The 12,411-nt window shown below is 39.1% G+C and overlaps 1 protein-coding gene across 3 annotated transcripts in view; it reads right to left on the bottom strand.

The window, feature by feature from the left end:
- The window catches only part of LOC111583762 (IQ motif and SEC7 domain-containing protein 1-like), a 205,546-nt gene extending 195,861 nt beyond the window's left edge, over positions 1 to 9,685 (bottom strand). For 2 of the 3 annotated variants that reach the window (XM_055013036.1, XM_055013035.1), the window contains exon 1: positions 9,382 to 9,682. The gene's annotated coding sequence lies outside the window, so the exon portion shown is untranslated. Of the gene's footprint in view, positions 1 to 9,381 lie in introns of all 3 variants that reach the window. The other variant, XM_055013040.1, reaches the window with a different exon arrangement.
- Between the last annotated feature and the right edge of the window lie 2,726 nt (positions 9,686 to 12,411).

The following is a 12,411-nucleotide window of genomic DNA, read 5'->3' as shown; positions in this document are numbered from 1 at the left end:
ATTTGTATTTGAGTGACAATTATGAACGCAACTTTATAAGTTGGCAAATTAAAAAAAAGAGAAGTTGCTTGAGTGTAAAATACCATAGAGAGGACATACAATTCGGACGTCAAGGTAAAAATATATGTACACATCTGTTTTGCAGTTTCATACATAAAATGTTATAAATCATGGACACAGCCTGCAGTTCAGCTGAAAGGTCCCTTTGGTCACACACCTGCTGGATATAGATGAAACACTAATGGCCTCTTAGTTGCACCAAGGAGCGCAGAATATTCCATATTTTAAAAATTCAGGGTAATGCAAATGCAAATTTTTATATGAGGCATTCAGGATAAAGGGATTTTAAGTAAATATCACAATTTTAAGCTTAGATGCGGGTAAGTTTCCTGACAGAACAGCACATGATGGATGCATAGCTGAAGAAATGCTGGAAGGTTCTTTGTGTTTCTACACTTTCTGGCTGAAGAACTGTGTAATTTGGTGGCTTGTGCTGGTGCGTTGTGGCGTTCAGAGGGTTAAAGGTTTTCTGTGCAACCTTTTAGTACCACTGGATGTTATTACAGCACCAAACAGGCATGTTGGCCACACCTTCATAAAAGAGAATAGAACAGAAGATTTTTATTGTCAATTTCTCTATATATCCAGTACATACAGAGGAACCGAAAATACGTTTCTCTCACACCATTGTATTAGCACCATATATTTAAAAAAAAAAGATCAAAATACAAATAAACTAAAGTAAAATAAATAAAATATATAAATATGAACCTATGAAGTGGCAGGAGTGCAACATAGGACAGCTCAATGATGCTTTGATAAGCACCATTAAAATAGCCCAGTATCTGCATTCTATTTAAAGTATCATGGTAAAGCACATGTGTTTGTATATCTTTCAAACCCAGAGGGAATATGAACCGTCTTACAAAGAACTGAGGCACAATAAAGCTGCATTGTCAAAGATAATGGAAAAAGAAATAAAACACAGTCAGAACAATAAATAAATGTTCCAAAAATACTAGCGATTTGTTGAAAGAATGTGGTCACAGCTGTTCACCTCACCGTAATTTTGCTTTCCCATTCGCTATCTTTGGATTTCTCTTTGCATAACCCTCCTCCTCCTCTCTCTCTCTGTTCTGCTCTGACTCCCTCCTCCCACTCTCGCTGTAGAAACTGATTGCAAAGAGAATATCAATAAAATCTAACATGCAGCCCAACCGTGATGCGGTTTTACTGACGTTGAAATGTTTCCAACTTGAAACACTGACTGAGAGAAAGTTCTACAGAGCAGCAGCTTCATGGACCGGTAGATGTGTAGTCTGTTCTCTGGGTCAGCAGACAGCTGCTATCATGACGTTAGCATGCAAATGTCTTATTCTATATGGAAACTGACTGGAAGAGAATATTTACTGTAAAATAATGATGGAGTGCAGTTCAGTGGTCTGCATCATTGTGACATATGAGCTTATGTGGCTGACATTAGCTATGCCATGAGTTGCTAGCTGTCCATCTCTGCGTTGGCACGGAAAACTAACCCTTTGAAAGTAATCGTCTGATTTTTTTGGGACTTTCTTTAGCTTGCTTGCCAGTACTAAGGTGCGAAGTTGGATATCATTTTCATGTAAACTGAAGGTAGAATAGATGTTTCTTAGCTTAGCATAAACACTGGAAACATCAGGAAACAGCGATGTCCAGAGTTTGGACACGCCTTCTCATTCAAGGGCTTTAATGTAATTATTTTGTACGTTGTAGATTAATACTGAAGACATTAAAACTATAAAAGAATGCATATGAAATTATGCTGTAAACAAGAGTGTTAATCTTCAGTATTAATGAATGAGAAGGCGTGTCCAACCTTTTGACTGGTAGTGTCTGAGAGAGCCTTGGAAGTTGTGCTCATGTTTTCATCTGGTGGAACTGCGCTGAGATAAAGCACATGGGTTTTGTTTCAAATACAACAATTGGCCGTTTTCCACCACAGGAACTTGTGGGCTGTTTTGGGGCAGCCTGAACCTTTGATGCCAGAATTACAACCTGTAGAACCTCTTTCAATGCTGTCTTCTTGGGAGAAAAAACTACCGACTCCAGGGTACGTACTAGATACGCTAGAGATGACATGCTGACTGGTTGAACTCTGGACGATGTCTTCGTCCAGCAGCATGTAAATGTTAGCCTCTCAAACATCACCATCAACGAGGCAATATTTACAATACAGACAAGTTCTCGTGTGCTTGTTGACATGGAGTTTGGTCCAGGTTTCCCATTTTTCAGTTTATGTGCTAATCTAAACCAAATGTCTCCTAAATCCAGCAAACAAACCTGCAACACAGCACTGTTTAACATGCTGCATCTCACCTGCACACAAGAACTCTAAAAAGACAAGCGGTGTGTTTTACAAAATTCTAGAAATAGTTTCCCAAGAAGTAGTTTCCTGAAGCAGTATGTCCTAAAACAATAAATTGTGATTCAGACGCTTTGATTTCTGACACATAAACATATAAAACCCTGTAATTTCAATGAGCATGTCAATCCAAATGTAAATCTTCTAAATGTCTGATTAACTGATATATTGAATGAGCTTAAATCAGGCTCCTAAGATATCTTCAGTATATGTGTCTTAAATGTGTTTGATAACACTCAGTGAGTAGTTAGTTTAGGATAGCTGCTTTTCCACAGTTACTGCCATCAATGAGCATATCAACCATGTCGTGACATCAGACATTGACGGGTTGCTTGAAAACAGCTTTCTTACTTTGCGAAGCTCTGAACGCCTCTTCAGAGGGCTTCCTTTCCTGCTACTACAGAGTTTATACACTGAATATCACTACGTGCTCACAGGAGCCTCGATATTATTATATCATGATCATCATTATCAGTTCCAGCTCTCAGAAACTCCGAGCTGCTCTCTGTCCTCCTCTGCATGCGTTTAGAACAGCAGAGTTCAGGAAAGTATAATTAGTTGGAGCGATTAGTGGGAGGACGGGGTGTGTGGGGCGAATGTGATGCCATGATTTATACAGTACGTTGTTGTATGTGTAGGTGTGTTTAGATAGCGCAGCGTGTTTTACTGCACGGACCTAAAGATGGAGAAGAGGCGCATCCCAGCTATGATTATCCCTGCAGCTAATTTACGTCTTTCTCTCTCTCTCTCTCTGTGTCTGCAGTTAACTCCATGTTCATGTGTGGGCAACATGAATGTATGTGTTCTTATGGAGATCGCAACTAACACAGCTTTAAAAAATTTTCTGCATTTTGTACCATTAGGAGATATCTGGTACTTTTTCTTTGTCACAGCTCATTTAAAGAATTCTTTCATAAAACTAAAAAGTACTTCATAATCAACAACAGTATTCAACAACATTTCAACAATTTACTGCCATTATGTAATTTTTCATCTATTCAATGAAAAAAAAATAACTGGCATAACTAGATTAATGAATAATCACAATATTTGTTAGTTTCAGCTCTACTTTACAGATTACAGCAGTACTTCAACATAGTGGGGCATGTATTTGCTTTTGATTCTTAGATTAGAAAGTCAGCACCACCCTCATACAGGCAGTTGGCTTAGCTTAGCATAAACACTTGAAACAAATGGAGACAGCAAGCCTGCTTCTTTCTTTCTGAAGGTGTAAAAATATTCAGTTTGACACTTTTTCTTTAAGCTGATGTCCAGTCAAAGTGCTTATGAATATTTTCTGCATATTATGCAAATTCACCTGACTAATGATCAAACAAATGAATTGATTTCTCTGGTCACATGACAGCTATTGCCACTAATATACTGAAGTTGATTCAAAATCTGCCGTTGGAGCGTTTTTGCACTGGAAACACAAAGTCACCCTACACCATAATGTAATTCAACATATGTAATAATTTTATCAAAATAAATGAAAGTCCCATCATTTTTCTGGTACAAGATCTAAAACTACACTTGAAAATGCCTCTCTATAATAAAAAGTAGCTTTTTCTGTTAGATTTCAGCAGAGCACGTTGACCTAATATTATGGTCAGTGCGCTCTGGAGCCAGGGCTGGTTGTAATCTGGTCCTGTTCACTCTGTCTTTACTGATGCAGCTGTGAAAGGGGCAAAAATGTTTCTTTAAAGCAACATAAACAGAACCATGAAAGAAGTATTAAGTGGAAAATGACAAGAAATGGTTCAAGTATCAGAAAAAAGTAAAACATGTCTGTAATTCACTGTCTGGCCAAAAAAAAAAAAAGTTGCCACCTTGATAAGCAAATAGGTAAGAGCCTTCCATTGGATAATTACTGCAGTGATGAATATGTTTCAGCTGGCAACAACTGATGTAATCCTAGCTGATACAGTGAGGAGCTATAAACAACCATGTTGGAAGACATATCCTGTGGTCATGGAAAGGATGTTAATCTGTCTCAGAAGGGTCACATTATTGGCCTGCATCAAGCAAAGAAAACAACTAAGAAGATTTCTGAAACTACTAAAATCAGGTTAAGAACCTTCCAATGCATTATTAAAACCTGAAGGATAGTGGTGAACCATCATCTTAGAGGAACAAATGTGGTCGGTGAGCCCAGATTTACCCTGTTCCAAAGTGATGGGGGCATCAGGGTAAGAAGAGAGGTGGATCAAGTGATGCCCTCAACATGTCTAGTGCCTACAAGCCTGTGGGGGTTATGATCTGGGTTTAGTCAGGTTCAGCAACGTTATGTTCCCAAAGAACGAGGTCAGCTGACTACCTGAATATACTGAATGACCAGGTCTTTCCATCAATGGAGCTTTTCTTCCCTGATGGCATGGACATGTTCCGAGATGACGATGCCAGGATTCACGGAGTTCACATTGTGAATGACTTCATTTTCACACATGGATTGGCCTCCATAGAGTCCAGACCTCAATCCCATTGACAATCTTTGGGATGTGCTGGAGAACTTTGCGCAGACTCTCCCATCATCAATATAAGATCTTGGTGAAAAATTAATGCATCTCTGGACAGAATTAAATGCTGTGACATTGCAGAAGCTTTTTGAAATGATGCCACAGTGAATGAGTGCCGTACTGAAAGCTAAAGGCAGTCCAACAAAATATTAGAGTGCGCAACTTTTTTGTTCTGTCTATAATCACAAAACAGAAAAAGAAACTCTAGAAAGACTAGCAATCATGCTAAAAGTGAGGCTAAGACTGAGAATTAGTGCAGTTTTACTTACAAATGTGGTGCACGTTGGAGAAAAATTAAGAAAAGTAATAGTTGCCAAAATAAAGATTAAGGAGAAGGAATGCTGTCAGTCCAAAATGAACCATTTATAATCTTGGGAGCTAATTAATATCCATGCATTATCTAAACAACGCTTTATCTTCATTTAGGTCTCGAGGGGCTAGAGTCTGTCCCAGTTGACTTAGGGTGAAGGCAGGGGACACCTGGACAGGTCACCAGTCTATCACAGAGCTACAGGGAGAGACAAGCAATCACATTCACATATATGAACAATTTAGAATCACCAATTAATCTCAGCATGTTATTGACTGTTGGCGGAAGCTGGAGCACCCGGAGAAAACCCACGCATGCAAAGCGAGAACATGCAAACTCCATGCAGAAAGATCCCGGGAAAGCAGGGACACGAACCGGGGATCCTCTAGCCGTGAGGAATCAGTACTAACCACCAATCCACTATGCAGCTAGAGCTAATTAATAGCATGAGGGTTTTCATTTCTAATAAAAAGACGAGTTATTCTGTTAGTCTCCATGTGACCTGCAGAGATGGATGCAGATTTTCTGCATATCCAGCTACCAACATCTGGGATCCGCTAAAACGAATGTGAGCAAGAAAGACTCCTAACAGTTAGAGTAAGAAACTTTTAGCATGTTTTTTTTTTGTTTGTTTTTTAAGACAGGATGCTTTTTTCACTTTCGGAATGCATCATTCACATAAAATATAAATATACTACTCAGTGTCATTTTGTAGAGAGTGGATGACGTGCTGCTTTAAAGGAGAACCTGCAGCTCCCTGTGATCTGTGTGTGTGTGTGTGTGTGTGTGTGTGTGTGTGTGTGTGTGTGTGTGTGTGTGTGTGTGTGTGTGTGTGTGTGTGTGTGTGTGTGTGTGTGTGTGTGTGTAGGCTGTAGCGTCCTCAGCTGGCCTCCATGCTCACGGATACAGAATAAGTCAGAGTTGGTCCGTTACTTCTATGCTGTTTGCTAATGCAGATCCACCTCTGAACTCTGATCAGTGTGTGGGCTGCAGAGCTGTGAGCTGTGTGGGAGAGCAGCAGAGCGTGATCCAGAGAAAATGTACAGCAGATATACAGCAGATGCAGAGTACAGTAACATTCACATGAGATTATTCTCATGGAAAATTCATAGAGTTAACAGATGAAGGTGAACGGTTTGCAAAGCAGATCTTTAAAGGCCATTAATATGTTCTAATGTTCCTTTTTTTTAATTCACGTGTACATTAGCATCACATTTTTACCCTTAATTACTGGCGTGTTGATACCATCATTTAATCATAGAGTAAAAATCTATTTCAGATCATCACAGTATTGAATGCTCCCCATATTCTGTCAGTGAGGTACAAGACAAAAACAATGAATTAAAGTCTCTAGTATATAAACAATAAATTTATGAGTCATAATATTATAATGTACTTTCTAACTAATTCCTCAAGTGGGCACCCATGAGAGTCATTCATTACACTGTTCAACTAATGGTTTAAAAACAAAATCCAAAAACAGACCTACTACAGGGTGAAAGTTAAAAGTGAGGAGGAAAGTAACAGTTAGATGACCTGGTGCAGCTCATTGGCTGTATCTGACTCTCAACCAATCATCAGCCCTCTGCTTCCCACACACTTTCTACTGTCAACAGTAACAACTATGTTTGTGTTGATTATCAGATCATCTTCCTCAGAGAGCTGCCCCAACAACACCTCAGCCCTGTGAAAAATATAAGCTGTCACTAACTCATTTTAACAGTTTGTGTAGCTCCTCAGCAGACCTCAGGAAGCAGTGACTCTGTGTTGTTCTGTGCTGCTCTCTAGTGGACAAAACATCAACCTGCAGCTTAAATAAGAGCTTGGATCACACTTGGTTCTGGCTTGTTCCAATCACAGAATAAAATAAATACATTGTGGATGTTCTGCATTTAAAGAGTGCTAGAAGCCGCAACAGAATGAATGAATCCGTAAATATTCATCATCATTTTAACTGAATACACTATAAGCATGGGAGCATTTGTTTGCGTTATCCAGTGAAATCTGAAACCTCTCACCTGACCTCCTCAGATTTTCTTTTTTTTACAACTGTAGTATATTTATTAAAACTATGCTAAATTTTATCTTCATACTCTGTAAATACAACAAGTTACAGGCCCTCAAAGTGCACAAGGCTATTTGCGTCATGACTTGTTTGGGAAAAAAGTTGCTTGCATCATATAAAGTGTAAAGCAGGTGTGTCAAACTCATTTTAGTTCAGGTTCAGTCCACATTCAGCCCAATTTGATTTCAAATGGGCTGCACCAGTAAAATCAGAGCATAATAACCTCTAAATAGCCACAACTCCAAAATTTTCCTTTGTTTTTGTACAAAAAGTACATTCTGAAAATGTTCACATTTATCTTTTTACAAAACGTCATGAACAACCTGAAATTTCTCAAGAAAAATAAGTTCAATTTCAAAAGCATTATGCTTCAGTTTATCATTTACACATTACAACTTCCAGATCACAGTATGTCTATGAAGGCAAAAAACATTTAGTCACAGGTATCTGGAACTGATCAATATAGTATTTTACTTTATGATCAAAATGACAAAAGTCAGACAAAAAACCCCCAAAAAACTACAAATATCAGAGAAAATATTACAAAAATGAGACACAAATTGACAAAAAAATGGACAAACAACACAAGCGAGACAAACACAAAACAACAAAAACGAGACAAAAAACAATAAGTTAAGTGAAACACAAAATGACAAAAAGAAGACAAAAACACAAGCGAGACAAAAAGGAAACACAAAGTCACAAAAACAAGGAACAAAATGGCAAAAACAAGAAACAAAACGACAAAAACAGAGACAGATGACCAAAGTCAGACAAATACAAGACAAAATATTACAACAATGAGGCACAAAATGACAAAAGCACAATGAGCAATGTAGTATTTTAATTTATGATCAAAACAACTTGTCATGGTCTAGGAATTATTTCAAATTTAAAGTTTTACAAATTTATGGTTTTCAGTTAATGTCGTCTCTGTAATTTTTGCACTGGCCCATGGGCCGCATGTTTGACAACCCTGGTCTGCAGGTTTTGTAGTTGAGATAAAACAGAAAAACAGTGATCTAGTCCTTTCATTTTTTTCTTTGTGCAGTAACTATTGTTGGACACTGAGCGGCAGTAAAACTCTTAAAATTCCACTAGCAGGAAACTAGAAGGAAGCCTTCAACGTGCAACAAAGTAAAACATAAAAACAAGCGGAAGGATAAATTCAAATCGCAGTAAACAATATGATCTGAATCTATGAATTATTACCTAAAAATTAAACACGATCAAAAATCAGCAAAACCTTAATTCCGACAGAACTGCACAGTTCAGTTTCATTATCTTGTCAGTAAACCTGCTAAGTTGTTCCTTGGTGAATTCTTTGTCGGTATTTAACTGCATGTTTTGGAGTTAGGAAGTCATCCCTGCAGAATTAAACTATTCTCTTTAATACATCCTTTACTTCATTTCCACGTCTCTATTAATCCCCAGTTCTCTTTGCCTCTCGCCTCTCTGGGATCTCCCTTTAATTCTCATAGAATTAAATCTCAGATGTCAGGAGAACAATTAACAAGACTTACTCCTTTTAGCCTTAAAGCCCACTGATTAGCTCTGTGCTTCTAATCATGGGTTCACAGAGAACAGATTTATTTTTCTCGTGAATAGAGCTGTAACACTTGTCTCTGAAACACTGCCTTTGCTTTCATGAGTGCGCTACTGACTATTTTCATCAGGTTCATCACAGGGATTAAGATTTTCAACCTACTTTTTAAAGGAAACTTGATTTATTGTATTTTAAATTTTAAATCCAGCTACATAACTGGTTTGTGGGTTCAAGAATTGTGCTCTTTGCAGATAACGTGGTTCTGCTTCACTGGGAAAGTCTGTTGCAGTGTTAAGGTCACCTGAAATATGGTGGACTGATCTCCCCAGGTTGTTACCTCCTCAAGCAGGCAAACATGGAGTCTTTTCTGTCCACTCATTTATTTCATAAGTCCAGCCCACCCACTTAGCATGCTTTCTGCCCACTCCATGCTCCCCACATCACAGCTACACCAGCCTCTACAGATCTTAGCTGCTGTTCATCTCGTCTTCAGAGCTATCTCGTACAGGTTATTAAATTCGGTGTTTGGGGATTTGTTCTTACCTTCTGACTGTGATTACATGCGGGCTGGTCGATCCGTCCTTAAAGTAGAGTCAGTTTTGTTAAAGAGCGCCAACTTCGCAGATGTTGTTGATGATCTGTCCTTAACTTCCAGCGTTGGCCGGAGCGCCATTACTTGAGACAACTTTAAAATCCTGTAATAGCTTCTCGCAGTTAAATCCAACCGTCAAGTCATCAAGAACTTTTGATTTGTTTCAGCTACTTCAGTTCATAACTTCAAATTCACATCAGAAAACGTCGGGCGCTCCAGCTCCGCCCACCCGTGTCTGTCCACCGGCTCCAGCTCCTCCCGGAAAATCCAGGTCTAACCATCTAAATCCTGCTCCAGCTCCGGAAGTTCTCACCCTCGTCATTTCTCCTCCAGGCGTCCACCGGTCCATGCACCGGTCCTCTACCCACCATGAACTCTAATTCAAGCCCCCGAAATCAAGTTTCCTCAGCGTCTGTTACCTGCTATACAACTTCCGGGTTCAGGCCCGCTGTCTCCGTCCATCATACTGACGTCATAGCCGAGCCATCAGTGGACTGTGACGCCTGCAGCTCCTGCGCCACCTGCCGGTGTGGCCCCTACCTTTACTCATTCACACCATAATAACTCTATAGAGACTAAAACAATACTTGTACTTGTTAGGTGGTTCGTACTTCCGATCACATTTCTTTATTGGAGATTACTTTGGCACAACAGCTCCTGTTTTAAATGCTTTATACTATCGGCGACTTGACTTTATCTGTTGATTACAGCAAATGAGTATCTGCCCCAAGATGAGTTCAATTTATTTTGAGAAGTTTTTGCAGATGCTATATCATTTCAATCTATGAGGCAGTATGAGCATATGGTCTTTGTTAGGGCACCTGAACCAAGTGAAATTAATCATTTCTCAGGCATCACTTTTCTGTCCATACTTCTCAACCTTTCTAAATTGTGGATAAGTTGGTCATCATCTTGACATGAAGACTCACAATCAGATTCACAGTGGGTCTTCTTTAATAACTAATGTTTTGCAGGTGTTTGGCCGGGGGGCTTCCATCCTTGCCTGTTAACTTCCAGCCTACCACTCAGTTCGATCTCTTTCCCTTCCTGCTTGAAGATGTGTGGTAGAGGAAACAATCTTTGTGTTTTGTGACAATGAAGCATAGTCAACATTATTAAGAGTACTCCTCAGTCACATATGTGGATTACATATCACCTCTGGGCTGGGAACACTTCCAGATCCCTCAGAAGGAGATGGGAAACCTTGCTCTATTTACCCTGCACCTTGATCTGACACTACATAAGAGGAAAAAAATAACAGTGTAAAAATAATGACTCCACGTGGAACTAAAACCCCCATTTATTTGGTGAAAGTTTGCCAAAACCTATTCCTCTGTCACTGAAGAAGACTTTCAGCAAATATTCATTTGTATTTGACTACTGCCATCTCCACAATGGAAGGTGATGGAGTAGGTGGAGGAGGCCGCCACATCTATGGAAGTAATAACTACCCATATGGCCATTTAATGGCTAATAACAATTGAAACAGGTGCACCAGAGGAGAAATAGTGGGGTCATTAATCCCTAAATGTTCATCCAGTGAAGAACAGTAATGTGATGAGTAAATTATATGGAAATCAGCTCGACAGATTTTCAAATCTCTTGTTTCAAAGTGAGGTTTGGTCTTGACAGTGGCACCAGAGGAAAAGTCTTGGGATAGACAGATGCATTAGGAATAACCCTCTGGAGAACAAGAATATCTAGGCAGTCGTTACTTTTATCACAAAGTGTATAATGGAAAGGCTGTTTTTGTGGATATAGAGTATCCTAATATGTGAGCAAGCTAAATATAGTGGTTACATAATGCTAAATATGAAACTAATTAATCCAAAAATCATTATCATCATTGTTATAAAGCGGAATCCAATCTGAGGAATCTGAAGAATTATCATGTGTGAATTCACACAGCACCATGTGAGCTGTATATTTGTGGTAGGTTGTAGGTTTGGTCCTTGTCCTTGCTGCATGGCTTCAGAGTCTCATAGAAGGAGTCTTCATGTGCAGTGACTGGAGGAGAGTCCTTATAAACTCTGAAAGTAAAAATTGTAGTGAGATTACTCACAATGAGATAAAAAAAAAGAAAAGATATCTCAACTGCCAACATTTTACAGTGGAAGTTTCCCCGACATAAAGTCTAATGTATGTATTTTATAAATATAGAAAAACAAACAAACAAGCAAACACACAAAATAGTCAAGGTGTTATATGGTTGAAGTAACTTAATTACTTTCGAATTACATTCTATATAAACCTTAATGTACAGCAGGGTGAAGCTGTGGTGAAGTGAGGCCTGTAAGGCTCAAAAAACAATAGTTTAATGTGACAAATACAAAATATGTGCTTGCAGTCATGTGGTGAATTTCCAGCCTTTTTTAAATCAAAAAGATGCTCACTCATAAAAGAGCTGAAGTATTTGCTAATACTGTTTGCTATTGATAGGCATGCTCATTTCCACTTAATCGTAGTCTTATTGCAAAAGTATTTCGCAGAATACCTCCTGCTGTTGGCAGGGTGTAGAGTCATCACTTTTTCCGCTGTGTTTTTGGTTTATACTGAGGTCAGATCGTACCAAGAATGGGAGCTTTCTTCTCTTCTAGGAACTCCGCCTCGGAATTCTACCAGAAACACAAAAGAGGAAGATGCCAGGCCCTGGTGCTCTGCTCACTGGGGAATGTCAAGCAGGAGTCAGCCTAACCTCCAGCATGCACGGCTCCTGTCTGTCACTTCCCTATCTGAGTTTCTTTCCAGCCTGTCAGGCCCTCTCTGACTAACCCTAACCCTGATACTGCTGGGATCACAGGACAGAATTTATACTCACGTATCGGACTGACCATGCTTATCATAAATTATTTTCCTTCAATGAAATTCCATTTATAAATGAATGGTACTTGCTTTACATGTAGGATTTATTGTAAAGCATAAAAGGGAAACGTTTAACTGATTTGATTGCTTTATTGCACGTCATACAGAGCAGTCGTGTA

The sequence above is a fragment of the Amphiprion ocellaris genome, chromosome 8, assembly GCF_022539595.1.
Source record: "Amphiprion ocellaris isolate individual 3 ecotype Okinawa chromosome 8, ASM2253959v1, whole genome shotgun sequence".
NCBI classification, from domain to species: domain Eukaryota; kingdom Metazoa; phylum Chordata; class Actinopteri; family Pomacentridae; genus Amphiprion; species Amphiprion ocellaris.
The sequence above is the reverse complement of the archived record's forward strand: the minus strand, read 5'-3'. Positions and strand labels throughout refer to the sequence as shown.